Source organism: Dicentrarchus labrax, unplaced genomic scaffold (genome assembly GCF_905237075.1).
Source record: "Dicentrarchus labrax unplaced genomic scaffold, dlabrax2021, whole genome shotgun sequence".
Taxonomy (NCBI): Eukaryota; Metazoa; Chordata; class Actinopteri; family Moronidae; genus Dicentrarchus; species Dicentrarchus labrax.
This window is the reverse complement of record NW_026136963.1, coordinates 6,664-21,643: the sequence shown is the minus strand read 5'-3', so window position 1 is coordinate 21,643 and position 14,980 is coordinate 6,664. Positions and strand designations below refer to the sequence as shown.

Here is a 14,980-nt window from a genome sequence, read left to right as displayed (position 1 = left end):
AAATGAAAATCGGGGGACATTTTTTAGCGCGGTGGTCAAAATTGTTAATCGTTATCGTTATAAAATAAATAATAGGGGCAATTACATGTTAATGTATTTTGACAAAGCAAATGAGTAGCCAATAAGAAGTTACCTTAACCCATCCAAACTGTTAACCAATATGAAGAACTTGACTCTGATTTGACTCTGATTCTTCTTGATTATTATTATTATTTATAGTTTTTTTTTTTTTTTTAGCTATGTCAATCAACTCACGGGAGCTTGTCAACATGTGCACACTTCCACTCGTGACTTCAGCCATATTTCACAGCAAAGCATTACATGAGAGGATTTACACCTACGCCTGTACACTCCTTGTGATAGAAAGTCAGGAACAAACTCTGAGTGCAACCTGCAACGCGTGCTTCCCCCTGTAAGGACGGTGCCCTTAAAATAAAAATAAAAAAGGAGGCGCTCTCCAGCTGGCTCCCCGTCACTCACCTGCAGCTGCACGGACGAGCAGAGGAGCGCCTGCTGTTGTGGCGTGGATGTGCCGCAGCACAGCGGGAGCAGAGACCAGCCGGTCGACACTAGCCATTTACTGCTGCGTAACGTCAGCACGTTAGTTAAACTGGTTTAACCATAATAACTGGAGTGGCATCCATACGCAACTTTTTTCTCCTCCTGCTCAAATCGGGGACATCTTGGGGACAGCTTTTTGGTGCCGGGACAGGTCACTAATCGGGGACTGTCCCCGAAAAATCTGGGACGTCTGGTCACCCTACTGTAACCTCACAAACTAATGTTAGTTGGATGATGTGCTCTTCGGCCTTTGAATTTAACGCTCGAGTAAATCATACTTTTCCAACCCTGAGACAAGAGAATGAACTAGAAAATTCCTGGAAGAAATTTTGATTGTGCCTTGCTCTCTAGCACGTTAGCACTAGCATATTAATGCCATGTCAGCCTCTGTAGCTAGCTATGTGTGTGTGTGTGTGTCTGTGTGTGTGTGTGTGTGTGTGTGTGTGTATGTGTGTGTGTGTGTGTGTGTGTGTGTGTGTGTCTGTGTGTGTGTGTGTGTGTGTGTGTGTGGAGCAGGCTTTGGTTGTCATGGCAATCAGGGCAACAACCACAGCAGCCACACTCTCTCTGTCTCTAACTCCTCAGAGAGACAGAAACATTTAAAATGAATACCCTCGAACCCATGGCCAGGAACGACCGAAATTAAAACCGAGAAGACCGTGAGCGGCCGTCATCTTGTTGACTATAGCACTGCCGAGTTTCAGTGGCTAAAGTTAAAAAATGTGACCTGGGGAGATTGAGAGAGAAGAGGTTCAACCAGCTCCGTTAACATTTCTCCTCTGCCATTTAACATGGGAGTAGATGGGGCCGTGAGAGGGTGTTGCTGGCGCATCAGTGCCTCCCGCCAAAACTATTTGTCTGACAGCTCAACAGTGGTATCAATTGCGACCCCAACGAGTTTACCTAATGTTTCTATCTACAAATTATTTTTGTAGAGTGATATTTGTGGCCTTGAGAGCAGTTTACAAATTTATTTTTCAACAAATTTTTCCTCTCCCCACACTCTAGCGATGATGTCACGACTCTGGCGGTTGAACATTCTAATACACACCCATTCATTTTTGGACCGGTTTTGCGATTTATCGGTAAACTGTTTGCGAAACGCTTAGAAAAGTCACAGCACTAATGTCCTCACCGAGCCGCACGTTTTGATACCTTTGTGTACGTACACCAAACTGCGGAGGAGAAACGTGCCGAAAACGCATTTAAAGAATAATAATAAGTATGGGGAAGAGTAGTATTCAAGCTTTTCAAGGCACAATAATTAGACTAGAGTGAAACTGAAGAACATGAGTTTATGCCAGAGATTCAAACAAGTTCACGCTAGAGGGCCAAATTATTATTCAGGTTGGTTATTCGTCTTCCTGAGAATTAACAGCAAAATATGTTGCAGTGTGCTTATTATTTTGTCATTTTAAGTGCTTTAAGTCACCAGAATGCACAAATCAAAGGCTCTGAAAGTCTGAAAGCTGTCTGAAATCCTCCCTGCTTTAAAAGTATGCACCAGCCCTGCCTTGCAGCAGTAGCAGGAAGCTCTACTGTAAACTACCTACCAGCACCAACAACCAACAGACACAGTTAGGGACGATTGTTGAACATAAAGGAACATTTAGCAGCTAAAGAGCCAGAAATGTTTTTAAGGAGTTGGTGGAGATCAACACAGACCTAAAACAAGAGTGAATGTTGGGCTTACATTAAACAGAGGTGGATAAGAACACAACTTGCTGCTGCTTGCTGGATGTTGTAAATACAGCTGTCTGTTGTATACGTGATAATATGTCAGAGTTTTTTTTTCAGATTTTCTTTTTCAAAGAGCAATAAATTGGTAACTTGAGCTTTAAATTATTTTAAATAATTTTGTTTTCTGTTTAAACATTTTCTCATATAAATGTGTTGATAGTCTGATGTCAGCCTGACAGTATTAACCATCATATTCAACCTGAGTGTGTCTAACTATGTTTTATTTGACAGTGATGAGTTTGTGTCCACATTAAGTTATGAATACATTAGCCAGCGCATTAGCAAAGTAACTCACTGACATTCCTTCTATCCAGCAAAGACCTTATGTTGTTAGTGGTGTTCTGATAACCTGAGGTACAGCTTATTATAACTACAGTCTGCCACTGTCAGTGAGACATGGAGGCATTAAAGAACAGTAGCACCATCTTGTGGGTTTTCTAGCAACAAACTATCATCAAAGTATCCGAGAGGGACATATTTTATTCCCATGACAGAAACAACATATACTGTATATAATTTATCTTTGTAGATCCTTGAGTGCATTTAATTTATGTGTAATAAAAACTGTCTGTAACCATCTGAAATCTGACTATAACTAGATTGGCTGCAGAAGAGTTTCATATCCTTAAACCATCAAAACTCATATCTTTTGTTAAAGTTAGGCTTTATGTTCATAAACACTGCCCAGACTTTCTACTGTTTCCAACTTATATAAAAAGCCTGTGTGTAAATATTTTACTGTTTTGTAATAAAGGTAAATAAAGTACTCCAGTTGTATACATTGGTGTTATGTTACAACACAACATTTCTCAAGTGATAATATATGTTCTGTTACAATGAATAGTCATTAACATATTGTATATTTAGTTAAAAGTGACACACAGGGTGTACATGAAGGAAAATAAAGAACCACGTGGGGGAGCACTGCAGCAGAGAAAGATCTGTCAAAATGTTGTTGTTCCCTTCCTCTTGACCCCTGAAGTGACAGAATGAACAATGACGTCATTTCCATTACTCTGTATGTTGATCACACTTGTAGTCTGGGGCTAAAATAACTCTCACAAATTCCTTTAAATGAGACCAAAATGTACCATCATCCAGCTGATAAAAAGATTACCGTTTGAGTTTCCAGCATGTTGACATTTGGACATACAAGGTTTTCATCTGATAAAAAAAAAGGAAAGAAGGATATTTATGTGTCTTAACATGTACTGTTTGTATATTTTGGGAAGTCTCATTACTTCCTGTAGATTATGAGCTGTATATCTGTTCAGTAAAGTCACGTTTAATGTATCTTAAATGATTTAAAACTTAATAAAAAGTTATATTCTAATCTTTTTGTTTAAGAAGTATCAAGTTTGTGAAACACAAGTTTCTTTCTTTTGTGGCTGTCGTGTGCAGTCTGCTTGAAAGGAACATAGAAGTGATAGTCTAACTCTGTGGCACTTGTGGGGGGCTGGGTGAAAGTTATTTTCACACATTAAGTCATCCACAAACAGGAACTTTGTTTAATCGTCGCCATTTACAGATCTATAGTAGAGAAGAAAAGCCTCACACAGCGTCCGCCTGCTGACAGAGAATAGACACAAAATGTCTCTACTGGCATTAATCCTTATTTTTGTGCTTCACTTTGAAGGTAAAGCTCTGTTTTCTTATTAAAATGGTAATAACAATATTATTAATAGAAACACTAGAGTTTGAGAATTTCCATTAACATTTTTTAATGGCTCGTGTGAAAAATAATGAGGAAGTAGTCACTATTGTCTTACTTTAAAAGCCATTTTAATGAGCTTTGATCAACTTTCTGGCCTGTAAAAATTAACCAACGGCTGTGATACAAGAACAGGATAGCAATATGAATCAATTATTTTTAGATAGATCCTTAAATGCATATATACTTCAACATAGTAGATATAAAGATAAGTAATGATCATATAGTCAGTCTGCTCTCTGTGTTCTCATTGGTTCCTTTAAACTCCACCCAGGGCGGATCTAGAGAAATATTCATGGTGTGGTAAGAGCGTGGCAGAAATATCTGCTGATTTAATCACATTTTAACTCAATAACATTACACTATTGTGGCACATTGGTAATAGAAATAGAATAGATTCAGATAGAAATATATAAATGTGGCATTAGAAAACAATAAATTGTTAAATATCCAAATCTTCAGACATTTTTGTGTGTTTATTGAACTTAATCTGATCACTGAGTCTAAAATGTGGCCATAAAAGATCATTAAATGATATATGTTTCGTTTTTTAACACACTAATTCTAAAATAAATATAAATAGACGTCATATTTGATGGCAATTGACACCAAACTGGGGTGGTAAGGCATTTTTTAGATCCAACACTTGATTCCATCCATGTGATAAAGTATTATTGTATTTACATTCTAACTTGATGCAGTTAGTACATAAAGTGCATAAGATGACACAAGTACATACACAAGTAAACAAAGACAATAGGATCAGATCTGCAGTTTTAATTTGGTCTCAGACAACATTTGTTCATTGTGATCGACTGTGTGTTGCTTGTTTTGTTCCAGTTTTCACAGTGGAGGTAAGCTGTATCCCAAAGAGCCCTTGATTCACTGATTTACTGAGATAGAAATGAGAATTACTCTCATATAAACACAACCACTAGATGGCCGAGGGTCACACACTCCCTCCCTGTGGTTGCAAATGTGAAAAAACAGCAACAATGAAAAAACAGTTCATAACGGAACAATCTTTGTTTTTGTTTGAGAATAAGATGAAATAAAATCCTCATGTTAACTGTTTAGTCTCCATACAGATGATTTTATGTGTAATTTCTTACAGAACATGTATTCTTTTCTTCCCAGCAGGCATCAGTGGAGAACCTATCTATCTCTACAACAGATCTGGACATGATGTTATTCTGCCCTGTGCCAGTGCATCACCCTCTGACACAACATGCTCCATCATTACATGGTTTTACAACACATATCAGTCTTATAGTTCCATTGAGGTTCGGAAAGGAAAAGTTGTGGAGAGCTCAGCCCGAGCTGCCAGGATGAGTCTGGACACTTCCTGCTCTTTGGTCATTAACAACATCACTGCTGAGGATATTGGTCAATATGCCTGTCGGCAGGGAGGAGCCCTAATCATGATGCAATAGTATATCTAAGTGTTCTGAAAAGTGAGTCTCAATTCCATAAAAACTCATTGAAATGATCAAGAGAGAATTTTACTTTTGGCAAATGTTTTTGGGACAAAAATGTTGTATTGTTTCAAGCTCAACCTCAATCCAGTTATACATCCTTTTCTTGTCCACTATGTCTCTTCTTTAAAGGCATTTCCCAAACCCAACCAGTGAGCAAGGTGTCTGTCAGTGTAATATGTCAGTTTCTGATTAAGGTGAACCATGAAGAGTTTACCTGTTTATTTTATATCCTTCTATATATTACGGTGAAGTAATTAACACTGTGGCCTTTTCCCAAACCGACCCCTCCCTCACTCCCTCAGCTGTGAAAGACACTCCACATTATGGGGACACCCCTTTTATTTGAGGAAGACAATGTCCATAAACTCACATTATACATGGAACTGAATGTCTCTCTGGTTTGGGACGGCCCTTAACATGAGGGACCCTCACAGTGAATGAGATATTCTTTATAGTTTTCCTTTTATCATTTCCTTTCCTTATTTTGTTTGTCAAACCACAATTGAAAGTTGTTGATTCCATGTGGTTCAGTCCACCTTCATATTTTAACTCAGTAAAACAAAGATGACAGAAGATGAATAGAAACTTGTCAGGACCTTTAAAGGACAATGCTGGTGCAAAATGAACCTGGGGTTAATAACACATGTGTACCGAGTTGGTCCGTTCTCTGGGATATGTTTTCATGCTAATCGGCCGTGACCGGTTTTAGCACAATCTGCTAATTAGCTTATAACGCTAGTCAACGGGGCACAGAGTAACGTGAAAAGAAATCACTTTTTATACCACTAACAAGACTCAAAATAGCACCACACTTACACGGTAGCATAATGAGGGTCCCTACCTATAAACCGAAGCATTGGGAACTTTGTTGCGTCACGACACCCAAGAGGCAGTGTTTTGTACAGTCAGTACAGATTTCCCCTCTCTGATAAACAGAGCTGTACTCGCAGCGACTCATAGCGGAGGGACCAGATGGACAGTTATCCACTGAGTAAGTACACTAGACAAGTTGTGTTTTACATCGGTGCGATTATTTCTGATATATTGAGCAAATTACGTCTGTTTTAGTTCACATCGCCAGCTGTAAATCTTGATCATTGATCTGCATGAATGACCGAACCCCTGACTGTTTTCCCAAGATAGCGCCCGCCTGTATACGCGAACGCTACTGTTGTTCTAAACTATCTTTTTAATAAACTGTCTGTACACTTACAAAGTTCTCAATGCTTCGGTTTATAGGTAGGGACCCTCATTATGCTACCGTGTAAGTGTGGTGCTATTTTGAGTCTTGTTAGTGGTATAAAAAGTGATTTCTTTTCACGTTACTCTGTGCCCCGTTGACTAGCTTTATAAGCTAATTAACGGTTTGTCCAAACCGGTCACGGTCGATTAGCATGAAAACATATCCCAGAGAACGGACCAACTCGGTACACATGTGTTATTAACCCCAGGTTCATTTTGCACCAGCATTGTCCTTTAAGTAAAGTCACTCATACATTTTTTACACTGAGTTAACAGTTATCACTTGTTTTCTCTCAGTCTCTCCATCTCCTCCAGACGCTGATCCAAAGAGGGACGGTGAAGTCACATTAGAGTGCTCTCTGTCGAGATACATTGAACTCGGTCCTTGTAAACAGAACAGTGTCCGCTGGGTGGATGAGACAGGAACTGTGCTGCTTGATGAAGGTGTCGGTACAAGTTCATCGGACAGATGAACTGTGTCTCTGTTCTGAAAGTGAAGCGTCAGAGTGGCCACAACAGGAGATACACCTGCCAGTTTGTTGATGAGAACAATGTAAAGATAGAGGCTGACTACACACCTGTCTTCATAGGAGGGATAGGAGACGATCAGCCAGAAAAAACCTCATTCAGGTAAGATAATATGCAGCTCAACAGATACAGAGCTTTGCCTGTTGGTTTCTCAAAGTTTCACATGTTGGAGATAAAGTATTTTCACAGTAGAACAATTTTTAACATTCTGGTTATATTTTCTTGTAGGCCATTAACTATTGAACTTATATACTGTGATTACAGTGACGTATTTCTTTCTAAATCATGTTCAACAGATTCTACAGATTGGCCTCTGAGCCCTATCATGTTGGCTCTAAGAATAACAGCACTGATCCTAATGATTGTAATCACTGTTCTTGTCATCAGACAGAGGTGAGGAAACTCAGACCATCATTTGGTACAACTGCTTCATATAAATCATATGTTTAGAATTTTAATGGTACTTTTTATTGTTGTTTTTCAGTGAACACAAAACCACTTGATGACGACAATGTAAGTTAAAAAATAATGAATAAGATTTGGAAAATAAAAGATGTATCTTCTTCATTTGAGACTGTTGTTCCTTCTGTGCCCACAGAGGCTGCAGTCTCTCTGGTAGAAACATCAACAGTTTGTTCCCTTCAAAAAATTCAGAATCTCATTGGTTGTGTTGTATTTCACAGGTGCATCAGGATGGCGACCAAATCAATTATGAAACTGTAGAAGCACGTCCTGCTACTACTAGACTGCACTGATCAACAACTTCCACACCAACGTCAGCTCACCAGAAAGTCAAATATCATCACAGTCATTTTCCACATGGACAACAATACAGGCAAAAAGTTATCCTCCCAACCATCAATGCTTTTTTAATGTAATCTGTAACCTCACAAACTAATGTTAGTTGATGATGTGCTCTTTGGCCTTTCAATTAACGCTTGAGTAAATCATACTTTTCCAACCCTGAGACAAGAGAATGAATGACTGAGTGAAAACTGAAGAACATGAGTTTATGCCAGAGATTCAAACAAGTTCACGTCAGAGGGCCAAATTATTATTCAGGTTATTATTAAGTCTTCCCTGAGGATTAACTGCAAAATATGTTGCAGTGTGCTTATTATTTTGTCATTTTAAGTGCTTTAAGTCACCAGAATGCACAAATCAAAGGCACTGAAAGTCTGAAAGCGTTTTGAAATCCTCCTTGTTTTTAAAAGTATGCACCAGCCCTGTTTCCAGCAGTAGCAGGAAGCTCTACTGTAAACTACCTGCTCAGCACCAAACAACCAACAGACACAGTTAGGGACGAGCTGTTGAACATAAAGGAACATTTAGCAGCTAAAGAGCCAGAAATGTTTTTAAGGAGTTGGTGGAGATCAACACAGACCTAAAACAAGAGTGAATGGTGGGCTTACATTAAACAGGTGGATAAGAACACAACTTGCTGCTGCTTTGCTGGATGTTGTAAATACAGCTGTTGTATAACATCTGTTGTATACGTGATAATATGTCAGAGTTATTTCAGCTTTTCTTTTTGCAAAAAAGCAATAAATTGGCAACTTGAGCAAATAAATGTGTTGACAGTCTGATGTCAGCCTGACAGTATTAACCATCATATTCAACCTGAGTGTGTCTAACTATGTTTTATTTGACAGTATTGAGTTTGTGTCCACATTAAGTTATGAATACATTAGTCAGCGCATTAGCAAAGTAACTCACTGACATTCCTTCTATCCAGCAAAGACCTTATGTTGTTAGTGGTGTTCTGATAACCTGAGGTACAGCTTATTATAACTACAGTCTGCCACTGTCAGTGAGACATGGAGGCATTAAAGAACAGTAGCACCATCTTGTGGGTTTTCTAGCAACAAACTATCATCAAAGTATCCAGAGGACATATTTTATTCCCATGACAGAAACAACATATACTGTATATAATTTATCTTTGTAGATCCTTGAGTGCATTTATTTATGTGTAATAAAAACTGTCTGTAACCATCTGGAATCTGACTATAACTAGATTGGCTGCAGAAGAGTTTCATATCCTTAAACCATCAAAACTCATATCTTTTGTTAAAGTTAGACTTTATGTTCATAAACACTGCCCAGACTTTCTACTGTTTCAACTTATATAAAAAGCCTGTGTGTAAATATTTTACTGTTTTGTAATAAAGGTAAATAAAGTACTCCAGTTGTATACATTGGTGTTATGTTACAACACAACATTTCTCAAGTGATAATATATGTTCTGTTACAATGAATAGTCATTAACATATTGTATATTTAGTTAAAAGTGACACACAGTGTGTACATGAAGGAAAATAAAGAACCACGTGGGGGAGCACTGCAGCAGAGACAGATCTGTCAAAATGTTGTTGTTCCTTCCTCTTTTGACCCCTGAAGTGACAGAATGAACAATGACGTCATTTCCATTACTCTTTATGTTGATCACACTTGAGTCTGGGGCTAAAATAACTCTCACAAATTCCTTTAAATGAGACCAAAATGTACCATCATCCAGCTGATAAAAGATTACCGTTTGAGTTTCCAGCATGTTGACATTTGGACATACAAGGTTTTCATCTGATAAAAAAAAAGGAAAGAAGGATATTTATGTGTCTTAACATGTACTGTTTGTATATTTTGGGGGAAGTCTCATTACTTCCTGTAGATTATGAGCTGTATATCTGTTCAGTAAAGTCACGTTTAATGTATCTTAAATGATTTAAAAACTTAATAAAAAGTTATATTCTAATCTTTTTGTTTAAGAAGTATCAAGTTTGTGAAACACAAGTTTCTTTCTTTTGTGGCTGTCGTGTGCAGTCTGCTTGAAAGGAACATAGAAGTGATGATAGTCTAACTCTGTGGCACTTGTGGCGGGCTGGGTGGTGGGTGTTGCTGTTAAAAGTTATTTTCACACACTAAGTCATCCACAAACAGGAACTTTGTTTCATTGCCGCCATTAACAGATCTATAGTAGAGAAGAAAAGCCTCACACAGCGTCCGCATGCTGACAGAGAATAGACACAAAATGTCTCTACTGGAATTAATCCTTATTTTTGTGCTTCACTTTGAAGGTAAAGCTCTGTTTTCTTATTAAAATGGTAATAATAATATTATTAATAGAAACACTAGAGTTTGAGAATTTCCATTAACATTTGTTAACTGCTCGAGTGAAAAATAATGAGGAAGTAGTCACTATTGTCTTACTTAAAAGCCATTTTAATGAGCTTTGATCAACTTTCTGGCCTGTAAAAATGAACCAACGGTTGTGAGACAAGAACAGGATAGCAATATGAATCAATTATTTTTAGATAGATCCTTAAATACATATATACTTCAACATAGTAGATATAAAGATAAGTAATGATCATATAGTCCGTCTGCTCTCTGTGTTCTCATTGGTTCCTTTAAACTCCACCCAGGGGCGGATCTAGAGAAATATTCATGGTGTGGTAAGAGCGTGGCAGAAATATCTGCTGATTTAATCACATTTTAACTCAATAACATTACACTATTGTGGCACATTGGTAATAGAAATAGAATAGATTTAGATAGAAATATATAAATGTGGCATTAGAAAACAATAAATTGTTAAATATCTATATCTTCAGACATTTTTGTGTGTTTATTGAACTTAAGCTGATCACTGAGTCTATGATGTGACCATAACAGATCATTAAACTATATATGTTTAATTTTTTAACACACCAATTCTAAAATAAATATAAATAGACGTCAAAATGTGTTAAAATGTGACGGCAATTGACACCAAACTGGGGTGGTAAGGCATTTTAGATCCGACACTTTATTCCATCCATGTGATAAAGTATTATTGTATTTACATTGTAACTTGATGCAGTTAGTACACTAAAGTGCATAAGATGACACAAGTACATACAAAAGTAAACAAAGACAATAAGATCAGATCTGCAGTTTTTATTTGGTCTCAGACAACATTTGTTCATTGTCATCGACTGTGTGTTGCTTGTTTTGTTCCAGTTTTCACAGTGGAGGTAAGCTGTATCCCAAAGAGCCCTTGACTCACTGATTTACTGAGATAGAAATGAGAATTACTCTCATATAAACACAACCACTAGATGGCCGAGGGTCACACACTCCCTCCCTGTGGTTGCAAATGTGAAAAAACAGCAACAATAAAAAAACAGTTTATAACGGAACAATCTTTGTTTTTGTTTTGAGAATAAAATGAAATAAAATCCTCATGTTAACTGTTTAGTCTCCATACAGATGGTTTTATGTGTCATTTCTTACAGAACATGTATTCTTTTCTTCCCAGCAGGCATCAGTGGAGAACCTATCTATCTCTACAACAGATCTGGACATGATGTTATTCTGCCCTGTACCAGTGCATCACCCTCTGACACAACATGCTCCATCATTACATGGTTTTACAACACATATCAGTCTTATAGTTCCATTGAGGTTCGGAAAGGAAAAGTTGTGGAGAGCTCAGCCCGAGCTGCCAGGATGAGTCTGGACACTTCCTGCTCTTTGGTCATTAACAACATCACTGCTGAGGATGCTGGTCAATATGCCTGTCGGCAGGGGACGAGCCCTAATCATGATGCAATAGTATATCTAAGTGTTCTGACAAGTGAGTCTCAATTCCATAAAAACTCATTGAAATGATCAAGAGAGAATTTTACTTTTGGCAAATGTTTTTTGGGACAAAAATGTTGTATTGTTTCAAGCTCAACCTCAATCCAGTTATACATCCTTTTCTTGTCCACTATGTCTCTTCTTGAAAGGCATTTCCCAAACCCAACCAGTGAGCAAGGTGTCTGTCAGTGTAATATGTCAGTTTCTCATTAAGGTGAACCATGAAGAGTTTACCTGTTTATTTTATATCCTTCTTTATATTACGGTAAAGTAATTAACACTGTGGCCTTTTCCCAAACCGACCCCCTCCCTCACTCCCTCAGCTGTGAAAGACACTCCACATTATGGGGACACCCCTTTTATTTGAGGAAGACAATGTCCATAAACTCACATTATACATGGAACTGAATGTCTCTCTGGTTTGGGACGGCCTTTAACATGAGGGACCCTCACAGTGAATGAGATATTCTTTATAGCTTTCCTTTTATCATTTCCTTTCCTTATTTTGTTTGTCAAACCACAATTGAAAGTTGTTGATTCCATGTGGTTCAATCCACCTTCATATTTTAACTCAGTAAAACAAAGATGACAGAAGATGAATAGAAACTTGTCAGGACCTTTAAAGGACAATGCTGGTGCAAAATGAACCTGGGGTTAATAACACATGTGTACCGAGTTGGTCCGTTCTCTGGGATATGTTTTCATGCTAATCGACCGTGACCGGTTTTAGCACAAACTGTTAATTAGCTTATAACGCTAGTCAACGGGGCACAGAGTAACGTGAAAAGAAATCACTTTTTATTCCACTAACAAGACTCAAAATAGCACCACACTTACACGGTAGCATAATGAGGGTCCCTACCTATAAACCGAAGCATTGAGAACTTTGTTGCGTCGCGACACCCAAGAGACGCAGTGTTGTGTACAGTCAGTACAGATTTCCCCTCTCTGATAAACAGAGCTGTACTCACAGCGACTCATAGCGGAGGGACCAGATGGACAGTTATCCACTGAGTAAATACACTAGACAAGTTGTGTTTTACATCGGTGCGATTATTTCTGATATATTGAGCAAATTACGTTTGTTTTAGTTCACATCGCCAGCTGTAAATCTTGATCATTGATCTGCATGAATGACCGAACCCCTGATTGTTTTCCCAAGATAGCGCCCGCCTGTATACGCGAACGCTACTGTTGTTCTAAACTATCTTTTTAATAAACTGTCTGTACACTTACAAAGTTCTCAATGCTTCGGTTTATAGGTAGGGACCCTCATTATGCTACCGTGTAAGTGTGGTGCTATTTTGAGTCTTGTTAGTGGTATAAAAAGTGATTTCTTTTCACGTTACTCTGTGCCCCGTTGACTAGCGTTATAAGCTAATTAGCAGATTGTGCTAAAACCGGTCACGGTCGATTAACATGAAAACATATCCCAGAAAACGGACCAACTCGGTACATGTGTTATTAACCCCAGGTTCATTTTGCACCAGAATTTTCCCTTTAAGTAAAGTCGCTCAAACATTTTTTACACTGAGTTAACAGTTATCTCTTGTTTTCTCTCAGTCTTTCAATCTCCTCAGACTGATCCAAAGAGGGACGGTGAAGTCACATTAGAGTGCTCTCTGTCGAGATACTATGGACTTGATCGTTGTGAACAGAACAGCGTCCGCTGGGTGAATGAGACAGGAACTGTGCTGCTTGATGAAGGTGTCGGGTACAAGTTCATCGGACAGATGAACTGTGTCTCTGTTCTGAAAGTGAAGCGTCAGAGTGGCCACAACAGGAGATACACCTGCCAGTTTGTTGATGAGAACAATGTAAAGATAGAGGCTGACTACACCTGTCTTCATAGGGAGGGACAGGAGACGATCAGCCAGAAGAACCTAATTCAGGTAAGATAATATGCAGCTCACCAGATACAGAGCTTTGCCTGTTGGTTTCTCAAAGTTTCACATGTTGGAGATAAACTATTTTCACAGTAGAACAATTTGTAACATTCAGGTTATTTTCTCCTGCAGGACATTAAATATGGTATTTACTTATTAACAGACATGTTTTCTTTCTAAACCATGTTCAACAGATTCTACAGATTGGCCTCTGAGCCCTGTCATGTTGGCTCTAAGAATAACAGCACTGATCCTAATGATTGTAATCACTGTTCTTGTCATCAGACACAGAGGTGAGGAAACTCAGACCATCATTTGGTACAACTGGTTCATATAAATCATTTGTTTAGAATTTTAATGGTACTTTTTATTGTTGTTTTTCAGTGAACACAAAACCACTTGATGACGACAATGTGAGTTAAAAAATAATGAATAGTATCTGGAAAATAAAAGATGTAACTTTTTCCTTTGAGACTGTTGTTCCTTCTGAGCCCACAGAGGCTGCAGTCTCTCTGGTAGAAACATCAACAGTTTGTTCCCTTCAAACAATTCAGAATCTCATTGGTTGTGTTGTATTTCACAGGTGCATCAGGATGGCGACAAAGTCAATTATGAAACTGTAGAAGCACGTCCTGCTACTACTAGACTGCACTGATCAACAACTTCCACACCAACGTCAGCTCACCAGAAAGTCAAATATCATCACAGTCATTTTTCCACATGGACAACAATACAGGCAAAAAGGTTATCCTCCCAACCATCAATGCTTCTTTAATGTAATCTGTAACCTAAGGTGACCAGATTTCCGAAATGAAAATCGGGAAATTTTTTAGCGTGGTGGTCAAAATCGTTAATCGTTATCGTTATAAAATAAATAATAGGGGCAATTACATGTTAATGTATTTTGACAAAGCAAATGAGTAGCCAATAAGAAGTTACCTTTAACCCTTCCAAACTGTTAACCAATATGAAGAACTTGGATTCTGATTTGACTCTGATTCTTCTTCTTATTATTATTATTTATAGTTTTTTTTTTTTTTAGCTATGTCAATCAACTCACGGGAGCTTGTCAACATGTGCACACTTCCACTTGTGACTTCAGCCATATTTCACAGCAAAGCATTACATGAGAGGATTTACACTTACGCTGTACACTCCTTGTGATAGAAAGTCAGAACAAACTCTGAGTGCAACCTGCAACGCGTGCTTCCCCC

The 14,980-nt window shown here is 38.2% G+C and overlaps 2 long non-coding RNA genes across 2 annotated transcripts; both read left to right on the top strand.

Annotated features, from left to right (window-relative positions):
* The first annotated feature begins 7,553 nt into the window (after window positions 1-7,553).
* Window positions 7,554-8,371, top strand: LOC127360877 (uncharacterized). The gene is made up of 3 exons (XR_007883957.1): window positions 7,554-7,653; window positions 7,745-7,773; window positions 7,944-8,371. It is a non-coding gene; the product is annotated as an uncharacterized LOC127360877 (long non-coding RNA).
* Window positions 8,372-13,733: 5,362 nt separating this feature from the next.
* LOC127360876 (uncharacterized) lies at window positions 13,734-14,502 on the top strand. Its single transcript, XR_007883956.1, has 4 exons — window positions 13,734-13,772; window positions 13,961-14,059; window positions 14,151-14,179; window positions 14,350-14,502. It is a non-coding gene; the product is annotated as an uncharacterized LOC127360876 (long non-coding RNA).
* Window positions 14,503-14,980: the final 478 nt, after the last annotated feature.